Raw genomic sequence first — 11,967 nt, 5'->3', positions numbered from 1 at the left:
TTTCTAGGGAATTTTTGCAACAGCGATAAACTTTCTGTTTTGAAACAGCAACATGTATACTTGCAAAATAAGCATGGTAAAGGCTATCCTTGACATTTTTATTGAAAATAGAGATGCAAAACATTATTATAAATAACAGAAAGCAAAGCTAAAGAAAATAAAATGACGCTCCAAGCAAAACACATATCATGTGGTGAATAAAAATATAGCTCCAAGTAAAGTTACCGATGAACGAAGACGAAAGAGGGGGTGCCTTCCGGGGCATCCCCAAGCTTAGGCTCTTGGTTATCCTTGAATATTACCTTGGGGTGCCTTGGGCATCCCCAAGCTTAGGCTCTTGCCACTCCTTATTCCATAGTCCATCGAATCTTTACCCAAAACTTGAAAACTTCACAACACAAAACTTAACAGAAAATCTCGTGAGCTCCGTTAGCGAAAGAAAACAAAACACCACTTCATAGTACTGTAGTGAACTCATTCTTTATTTATATTGGTGTTAAAACTACTGTATTCCAACTTCTCTATGGTTTATAAACTATTTTACTAGCCATAGAGTCATCAAAATAAGCAAACAACACACGAAAAACAGAATCTGTAAAAAACAGAACAGTCTGTAGTAATCTGTAACTAATGCAAACTTCTGGAACTCAGAAAATTCTACCAACATAGGAAGACCTAGATAATTTGATTATTGATCTGCTGCAATTGGAATCAGTATTTTATCACGTTCTTGTGATTTTAAACAATTGTTTTCGTGAACAGAAAGTTTCTGGAATTTTCAGCAAGATCAAATAACTATCATCCAAGAAGATCCTATAGGTCTTACTTGGCACAAACACTAATTAAAACATAAAACCACATATAACCAGAGGCTAGATGATTTATTTATTACTAAACAGGAACAAAAAGCAAGGAACAAAAAATTGGGTTGCCTCCCAACAAACGCTATCGTTTAACGCCCCTAGCTAGGCATGATGATTTCAATGATGCTCACATAAAGATAAGAATTGAAACGCAAAGAGAGCATCATGAAGCATATTACTAACACATTTAAGTCTAACCCACTTCCTATGCATAGGGATTCTGTAAGCAAACAATTTATGGGAACATGAAACAACTAGCATAGGAAGATAAAACAAGCAAATCTTCAAGATTTTCAACACATAGAGAGGAAACTTGATATTATTGCAATATGTAGAAGCATATGATCCTCTCTCATAATAATTTTCAGTAGCATCATGAATGAATTCAACAATATAACCATCACATAAAGCATTCTTTTCATGATCTACTTGCATAAAAAATTTACTACTCTCCACATAAGCAAATTTATTCTCATCAATAGTATTGGGAGCAAACTCAACAAAATAACTATCATGTGAAGCATAATCCAATTGAAAATTGAAATCATGATGACAAGTTTCATGGTTATATTTATTCTTTATAGCATACGTGTCATCACAATAATCATCATAAATAGGAGGCATGCTTTCATCATAATAATTTTTCTCATCAAAACTTGGGGGATTAAACATATCATTTTCATCAAACCTAGCATCCCCAAGCTTGTGGCTTTGCATATCATTAGCATCATGGGTATTCAAAGAATTCATAGTAACAACATTGCCATCATTCTCATCATACAAAGATTTAGTGCCAAACATTCTAATGCATTCTTCTTCTAGCACTTGAGCACAATTTTTCTTTCCATCATTTTCACGAAAGATATTGAAAAGATGAAGCATATGAGGCAACCTTAATTCCATTTTTTTGTAGTTTTCTTTTATAAACTAAACTAGTGATAAAACAAGAAACTAAAAGATTCGATTGCAAGATCTAAAGATATACCTTCAAGCACTCACCTCCCCGGCAACGGCGCCAGAAAAGAGCTTAGTTGACGGGGTGTGAGTGCCGCTTACCTAGCCTCCCCGGCAACGGCGCCAGAAAAGAGCTTGATGTCTACTACACAACCTTCTTCTTGTAGACGTTGTTGGGCCTCCAAGTGCAGAGGTTTGTAGGACAGTAGCAAATTTCCCTCAAGTGGATGACCTAAGGTTTATCAATCCGTGGGAGGCGTAGGATGAAGATGGTCTCTGTCAAACAACCCTGCAACCAAATAACAAAGAGTCTCTTGTGTCCCCAACACACCCAATACAATGGTAAATTGTATAGGTGCACTAGTTCGGCGAAGAGATGGTGATACAAGTGCAATATGGATGGTAGATATGGGTTTTTGTAATCTGAAAATATAAAAACAGCAAGGTAACTAATGATAAAAGTGAGCACAAACGGTATTGCAATGCTAGGAAACAAGGCCTAGGGTTCATACTTTCACTAGTGAAAGTTCTCTCAACAATAATAACATAATTGGATCATATAACTATCCCTCAACATGCAACAAAGAGTCACTCCAAAGTCACTAATAGCGGAGAACAAACGAAGAGATTATGGTAGGGTACGAAACCATCTCAAAGTTATTCTTTCCGATCAATCCATTGGGCTATTCCTATAAGTGTCACAAACAGCCCTAGAGTTCGTAGTAAAATAACACCTTAAGACACACATCAACCAAAACCCTAATGTCACCTAGATACTCCAATGTCACCTCAAGTATCCGTGGGTATGATTATACGATATGCATCACACAATCTCATATTCATCTATTCAACCAACACATAGAACCTCAAAGAGTGCCCCAAAGTCTCTACCAGAGAATCAAGACGAAAACGTGTGCCAACCCCTGTGCATAGGTTCATGGGCGGAACCCGCAAGTTGATCACCAAAACATACATCAAGTGAATCAATAGAATAACCCATTGTCACCACGGTTATCCCACGCAAGACATACATCAAGTGTTCTCAAATCATTAAAGACTCAATCCGATAAGATAACTTCAAAGGGAAAGCTCAATCCATTACAAGAGAGTAGAGGGGGAGAAACATCACAAGATCCAACTATAATAGCAAAGCTCGCGATACATCAAGATCGTGCCAAATCAAGAACACAAGAGAGATATCAAACACATAGCTACTGGTACATACCCTCAGCCCCGAGGGTGAACTACTCCCTCCTCGTCATGGAGAGCGCCGGGATGATGAAGATGGCCACCGGTGAGGGATCCCCCCTCCGGCAGGGTGCCGGAACAGGGTCCCGATTGGTTTTTGGTGGCTACAGAGGCTTGCGGCGGCGGAACTCCTGATCTATCCTGTCCTCCGAAGGTTTTAGGGTATATGGATATATATAGGCGGAAGAAATACATCAGGGGAGCCACGAGGGGCCCACGAGGGTGGAGGGCACGCCCAGGGGGGTGGGCGCGCCCCCCTGCCTCGTGCTCTCCTTGTTGATGCCCTGACGTGCACTCCAAGTCTCCCGTATTGCTTTCTTTCCAAAATAACTTTTCCAAAGGTTTCATTCCGTTTGGACTCCGTTTGATATTCCTTTTCTGCGAAACACTGAAACAAGGGAAAAAACAGAAACTGGCACTGGGCTCTGGGTCAATAGGTTAGTCCCAAAAGTAATATAAAAGTGCATAGTAAAGCCCATAAAACATCCAAGATGGATAATATAATAGCATGAATACTTCATAAATTATAGATACGTTGGAGACGTATCAATCACCAAAACATACATCTAGTAGATCACGTGAATATCCCATTGTCACCACAGATAAGCACATGCAAGACATACATCAAGTGTTCTCTAATCCTTAAAGACTCAATCCGATAAGATAACTTCAAAGGGAAAACTCAATCCATTACAAGAGAGTAGAGGGGGAGAAACATCATAAGATCCAACTATAATAGCAAAGCTCGCGGTACATCAAGATCGTGCCAAATCAAGAACACGAGAGAGAGAGAGAGATCAAACACATAGCTACTGGTATATACCCTCAGCCCCGTGGGTGAACTACTCCCTCCTCGTCATGGAGAGCGTCGGGATGATGAAGATGGCCACCGGTGATGGATCCCCCCTCCGGCAGGCTGCCGGAACGGGTGTAGATTGGTTTTTCATGGCTCTGGAGGTTTGTGGCGGTGGAACTCCCCATCTAGGTTATGTTCTGGAAGTTTGGGTATATATAAGAGGTGTTGGCATCGGGAACAAGTCAGGGGGGTCTCCGAGGCGGCCACGAGATAGGGGGCGCGCCTAGGGGGGTAGGGCGCGCCCCCACCCTCGTGGTGGCTTCGAGACTCTTCTGGTCCATCTCCGATGCTCCGTGGGCTTCTTCTGGTCCAGAAACAATCTTCGTTAAATTTCAGGTCAATTGGACTCCGTTTGGTTTTCCTTTTCTGCGATACTCAAAAACAAGGAAAAAACAGAAACTGGCACTGGGCTCTAGGTTAATAGGATAGTCCCAAAAATCATATGAAACAGCATATAAATGCATATAAAACATCCTAGATGGATAATATAATAGCATGGAACAATCAAAAATTATAGTTACGTTGGAGACGTATCAATGATCGGGTGTGATAAGCTCTACGTTCACATACAACGGGTGCAAGCCAATTTTGCACACGCAGAATACTCGGGTTAAACTTGACGAGCCTAGCATATGCAGATATGGCCTCGGAACACTGAGACGAAAGGTCAAGCGCGAATCATATAGTAGATATGATCAGCATAGTGATGTTCACCATTGAAAACTACTCCATCTCACGTGATGATCGGACATGGTTTAGTTGATTTGGATCGCGTGATCACTTAGATGATTAGAGGGATGTCTATCTAAGTGGGAGTTCTTAAGTAATATGATTTATTGAACTTTAATTTATCATGAACTTAGTACCTGATAGTATTTTGCATGTCTATGTTGTTGTAGATCAATGGCCCGTGCTACTGTTCCTTTGAATTTTAATGCGCTCCATGAGAAAGCTAAGTTGAAAGATGATGGTAGCAATTACACGGACTGGGTCCGTAACTTGAGGATTATCCTCATTGCTACACAGAAGAATCACGTCCTGGAAGCACCGTTAGGTGCAAGACCTGCTGCAGGAGCAACACCGGACGTTGTGAACGTCTGGCAAAGCAAATCTGATGACTACTCGATAGTTCAATGTGCCATGCTTTACGGCTTAGAACCAGGACTTAAACAACGTTTTGAACGTCATGGAGCATATGAGATGTTCAGGAGTTGAAGTTAATATTTCAAGCAAATGCCCGGATTGAGAGATATGAATTCTCCAATAAGTTCTATAGCTACAAGATGGAGGAGAATAGTTTTGTCAGTGAACATATGCTCAAAATATCTGGGTATAACAACCACTTGATTCAACTGGGAGTTAATCTTCCTGATGATAGTGTCATTGACAAAATTCTTCAGTCACTGCCACCAAGCTGCAAGAGCTTCGTGATGAACTATAATACGCAAGGGATGAACAAGACAATTCCCGAGCTCTTCGCGATGCTAAAGGCTGCGGAGGTAGAAATCAAGAAGGAGCATCAAGTGTTGATGGTCAACAAGACCACAAGTTTCAAGAAAAAGGGTAAAGGGAAGAAGGGGAACTTCAAGAAGAACGGCAAGCAAGTTGCTGCTCAAGTGAAGAAGCCCAAGTCTGGACCTAAGCCTGAGACTGAGTGCTTCTACTGCAAAGGGACTGGTCACTGGAAGCGGAACTGCCCCAAGTATTTGGCAGATAAGAAGGATGGCAAAGTGAACAAAGGTATATGTGATATACATGTTATTGATGTGTACCTTATACTAATGCCCGCAGTAGCACCTGGGTATTTGATACTGGTTCTGTTGCTAATATTTGCAAGTCGAAACAGGGACTACGGATTAAGCGAAGATTGGCTAAGGACGAGGTGACGATGCGCGTGGGAAATGGTTCCAAAGTCGATGTGATCGCCGTCGGCACGCTACCTCTGGATCTACCTTCGGGATTAGTTTTAGACCTGAATAATTGTTATTTTGTGCCAGCGTTAAGCATGAACATTATATCTGGATCTTGTTTGATGCGAGACGGTTATTCATTTAAATCTGAGAATAATGGTTGTTCTATTTATATAGTAATATCTTTTATGGTCATGCACCCTTGAAGAGTGGTCTATTTTTGTTGAATCTCGATAGTAGTGACACACATATTCATAGTATTAAAGCCACAAGATGCAGAGTTGATAATGATAGTGCAACTTATTTGTGGCACTGCCGTTTGGGTCATATTGGTGTAAAGCGCATGAATAAACTCCATTCTGATGGACTTTTGGAATCACTTGATTATGAATCACTTGGTACTTGCGAACCATGCCTCACGGGCAAGATGGCTAAAACTCCGTTCTCCGGAACAATGGAGCGAGCAACGGATTAGTTGGAAATCATACATACTGATGTATGTGGTCCGATGAATATTGAGGCTCGCGGTGGGTATCGTTATTTTCTCACCTTCACAGATGATTTGAGAAGATATGGGTATATCTACTTGATGAAACATAAGTCTAAAACATTTGAAAAGTTCAAAGAATTTCAGAGTGAAGTGGAAAATCATCGTAACAAGAAAATAAAGTTTCTACGATCTGATCGTGGAGGAGAATATTTGAGTTACGAGTTTGGTCTTCATTTGAAACAATGCGGAATAGTTTCGCAACTCACGCCACCCGGAACACCACAACGTAATGGTGTGTCCGAACGTCGTAACCACACTTTATTAGATATGGTGCGATCTATGATGTCTCTTACTGATTTACCGCTATCGTTTTGGGGTTATGCTTTAGAGACGGCTGCATTCACGTTAAATAGGGCACCATCTAAATCCGTTGAGACGACACCTTATGAACTGTGGTTTGGCAAGAAACCCAAGTTGTCGTTTCTTAAAGTTTGGGGCAGCGATGCTTACGTGAAAAATCTTCAACTTGATAAGCTCGAACCCAAATCGTAAAAATGTGTCTTCATAGGATACCCAAAGGAGACTGTTGGGTACACCTTCTATCACAGATCCGAAGGGAAGACATTCATTGCTAAGAATGGATCCTTTCTAGAGAAGGAGTTTCTCTTGAAAGAAATGAGTGGGAGGAAAGTAGAACTTGATGAGGTAACTGTACCTGCTCCCTTATTGGAAAGTAGTTCATCACAGTAATCCATTCCTGTGATCCCTGCACCAATAATGAGGAAGCTAATGATGATGATCATGTAACTTCAGATCAAATTACTACCGAACCTCGTAGGTCAACCAAAGTAAGATCCGCACCAGAGTGGTACGATAATCCTGTTCTGAGGTCATGTTACTTGACCATGACGAACCTACGAACTATGAGGAAGCGATGATGAGCCCACATTCCGCGAAATGGCTTGAGGCCATGAAATATGAGATGGGATCCATGTATGAGAACAAAGTGTGGACTTTGGTTGACTTGCCCGATGATCGGCAAGCCATCGAGAATAAATGGATCTTCAAGACAAAGACTGACGCTGATGGTAATGTTACTGTCTACAAAGCTCGACTTGTTGAGAAAGTTTTTCGACAAGTTCAAGGAGTTGACTACGATGAGACCTTCTCTCCCGTAGCGATGCTTATGTCTATCCAAATCATGTTAGCAATTGCTGCATTTTATGATTATGAAATATGGCAAATGGATGTGAAGACTGCATTCCTGAATGGATTTCTGGAAGAAGAGTTGTATATGATGCAACCCGAAGGTTTTATCGATCCAAAGGGTGCTAACAAAGTGTGCAAGCTCCAGCGATCCATTTATGGACTGGTGCAAGTAGCTCGGAGTTGGAATAAACGCTTTGATAGTGTGATCAAAGCATACGGTTTTATACAGACTTTTGGAGAAGCCTGTATTTATAAGAAAGTGAGTGGGAGCTCTGTAGAATTTCTAATATTATATGTGGATGACATATTGTTGATTGGAAATGATATAGAATTTCTGAATAGCATAAAAGGATACTTGAACAAGAGTTTTTCAATGAAAGACCTCGGTGAAGCTGCTTATATATTGGGCATCAAGATCTATAGAGATAGATCAAGACGCTCAATTGGACCTTCACAAAGCACATACCTTGATAAAGTTTTGAAGAAGTTCAAAATGGATCAAGCAAAGAAAGGGTTCTTGCCTGTGTTACAAGGTGTGAAGTTGAGTCAGACTCAATGCCCGACCATTGCAGAAGATAGAGAGAAAATGAAAGTTTTTCCCTATGCTTCAGCCATAGGCTCTATCATGTATGCAATGCTGTGTACCAGACCTGATGTGTGCCTTGCTATTAGTTTAGCAGGGAGGTACCAAATTAATCCAGGAGTGGATCACTTGACAGCGGTCAAGAACATCCTGAAATACCTGAAAAGGACTAAGGATATGTTTCTCATTTATGGAGGTGACAAAGAGCTCGTCGTAAATGGTTACGTCGATGCAAGCTTTGACACTGATCCGGATGACTCTAAGTCACAAACAGGATACGTATTTGTATTGAACGGTGGAGCTGTCAGTTGGTGCAGTTCTAAGCAAAGCGTCGTGGCGGGATCTACGTGTGAAGCGGAGTACATAGCTGCTTCGGAAGCAGCAAATGGAGGAGTCTGGATGAAAGAGTTCATATCCGATCTAGGTGTCCTACCTAGTGCATCGGGTCCAATGAAAATCTTTTGTATACTGGTGCAATTGCCTTGGCAAAGGAATCCAGATTTCACAAGAGAACCAAACACATCAAGAGACGCTTCAATTCCATCCGCGATCAAGTCAAGGAGGGAGACATAGAGATATGCAAGATACATATGGATCGGAATGTTGCAGACCCGTTGACTAAGCCTCTCTCACGAGAAAAACATGATCAGCACCAAGACTCCATGGGTGTTAGCATCATTACTGTGTAAATCTAGATTATTAACTCTAGTGCAAGTGGGAGACTGAAGGAAATATGCCCTAGAGGCAATAATAAAGTTGTTATTTATATTTCCTTATATCATGATAAATGTTTATTATTCATGCTAGAATTGTATTAACCGGAAACTTAGTACATGTGTGAATACATAAGACAAATAGAGTGTCACTAGTATGCCTCTACTTGATTAGCTCGTTAATCAAAGATGGTTAAGTTTCCTAGCTATAGACATGAGTTGTCATTTGATGAACGGGGTCACATCATTAGAGAATGATGTGATTGACTTGACCCATTTCGTTAGCTTAGCACTTGATTGTTTAGTATGTTGCTATTGCTTTCTTCATGACTTATACATGTTCCTACGACTATGAGATTATGCAACTCCCGAATATCGGAGGAACACTTTGTGTGCTACCAAATGTCACAAGGTAACTGGGTGATTATAAAGGTGCTCTACAGGTGTCTCCGATGGTGTTTGTTGAGTTGGCATAGATCGAGATTATGATTTGTCACTTCGATTGTCGGAGAGGTATCTCTGGGCCCTCCCGGTAATGCACATCACTATAAGCCTTGCAACCAATGTGACTAATGAGTTAGTTACGGGATGATTCATTACGGAACGAGTAAAGAGACTTGCCGGTAATGAGATTGAACTAGGTATTGAGATACCGACGATCGAATCTCGGGCAAGTAACATACCGATGACAAAGGGAACAACGTATGTTTTTATGCGGTTTGACCGATAAAGATCTTCATAGAATATGTAGGAACCAATATGAGCATCCAGATCCCGCTATTGGTTATTGACCGGAGGGGAGTCTCGGTCATGTCTGCATAGTTCTCGAACCCGTAGGGTCCGCACTCTTAACGTTCGGTGATGATCGGTATTATGAGTTTATGTGTTTTGATGTACCGAAGGTAGTTCGGAGTCCCGGATATGATCACAGACATGACGAGGAGTCTCGAAATGGTCGAGACATAAAGATCGATATATTGGATGACTATGTTTGGACATCGTAAAGGTTTCGAGAGAGTTCGGGCATATACCGGAGTACCGGGGGTTTACCGGAACCCCCCGGGGAGTATATGGGCCCTAATGGGCTTTAGTGGAGAGAGAGAGAGAGGGGCAGCCAGGGCAGGCCGCGCTCCCCCTCCCCCTCTGGTCCGAGTTGGACTAGGAAGGGGGGTGGCGGCGCCCCCCTTTCCTTCCTCCCTCTCTCCCCCTTCCTTCTCTCCTAGTCCAACTAGGGAAGGGGGGAATCCTACTCCCGGTGGGAGTAGGACTCGTCCAGGGCGCTCCATAGAGGGCCGGGCCCCCTCCTCCACTCCTTTATATACAGGGGAGGGGGCATCCCATAGACACACAAGTTGATCATTGATCTCTTAGCCGCGTGCGGTGCCCCCCTCCACCATAATCCACCTCGGTCATATCGTTGCAGCGCTTAGGCGAAGCCCTGTGCCGGTAGCTTCATCATCACCGTCATTACACCGTCGTGCTGAAAAAGCTCTCCCTCGACACTCAGCTGGATCGAGAGTTCGTGGGACGTCACCGAGCCGAACGTGTGCAGATCGCGGAGGTGCCGTACTTTCGGTACTAGGATCGGTCGGATCGTGAAGACGTACGACTACATCAACCGCGTTGTCATAACGCTTCCGCTTACGGTCTACGAGGGTACGTGGACAACACTCTCCCGCTCGTTGCTATGCATCACCATGATCTTGCGTGTGCGTAGGAATTTTTTTGAAATTATTGCGTTCCCCAACACGTAGTCCCCAGGATATGATTTACTACTTCTCTGCAAAATATTTCCCCGCTCATAAGAAACAAGCTGCCCTTCAGGAAATATTTAATTTTGTGCAAACTGAAGAAGAGAGTCTCCCACAAGCTTGGGGGAGGCTTCTCCAATTAATTAATGATTTGCCTGATCATCCTGTCAAGAAAAATGAAATACTTGATATCTTTTATGATGGACTAACCGATGCTTCCAGAGACCACCTGGATAGTTGTGATGGTTGTGTTTTCACGGAAAGAACTGTTGAGCAAGCTGAATTTCTATTGAATAATATATTGATTACTGATAATGATTGGACACTTCCTGAACCAACTCCTAAGCCAACTCCGAAGAAAAGGGGTATTCTATTTCTCAGTCCTGAACATATGCAAGAGGCAAAGAAATCTATGAAAGAAAAAGGTATTAAAGCTGAAGATGTTAAGAATTTACCGCCTATTGAGGAAATACATGGTCTTGATAACCCGACACAGGTAGTAGAGGTAAACTCTCTCCATAGATTTGATAAAGGTGATATTCCTCATAATAAGTCGGCTAGTCAATCCTTGGATGAGTTTGATAATTTTATTGTTAAACAAGAAAATTTCAATGCTTATGTTAGTAGACAATTGAAACGAAATGCTTACATGCTTGACCACTTGGGTGATTATATGAGTAGAACTGTTAATGATCTTAAGCTTATTAGTAAACATGCTTCCATGGTTACAACTCAAGTAGAACAAATACTAAAGACACAAGATGATTTGCTTAATGAGATGAATAGTAGAATAGTGATAATGCTGTTAGGGTTATGACTAGAGGTGGTAAGATGACCCAGGAACCTTTGTATCCCGAGGGCCACCCTAAGAGACTTGAGCAAGACTCTCAGAGAATTAATACTGATGCACCTAGTCCTATTACTAAAAAGAAAAAGAAAACTGATAGGACTGTGCATGCTAGTGAACCTGCTATAGAGGCACCTGATGATCCCAATGATATTTCTATTTCTGATGTTGAGACACATTCTGGTAATGAACATGAACCTAGAGATAATGTTAATAATGATGTTCATGTTGATGCTCAACCTAGTAATGATAATGATGTAGAGATTGGACCTGCTGCTGATCTTGATAACCCACAATTAAAGAATCAACGTTATGATCAGAGAGACTTCATTGCTAGGAAACATGGTAGAGAAAGAGAATGATGAGTTCAGAAACCCATGCCCTTTCCTCCTAAGCCATCCAAGAAAAAGGATGATGAGGATTTTGAGCGCTTTGCTGAAATGATTAGACCTATCTTTTTGCGTATGCATTTGACTGATATGCTTAAAATGCCTCCTTATGCTAAGTATATGAAAGATATTTTTACTAATAAAAGAAAGATAC

This window comes from Triticum aestivum, chromosome 2D, assembly GCF_018294505.1.
Source record: "Triticum aestivum cultivar Chinese Spring chromosome 2D, IWGSC CS RefSeq v2.1, whole genome shotgun sequence".
Taxonomy (NCBI): Eukaryota; Viridiplantae; Streptophyta; class Magnoliopsida; order Poales; family Poaceae; genus Triticum; species Triticum aestivum.
This window is presented reverse-complemented; position numbering follows the sequence as displayed.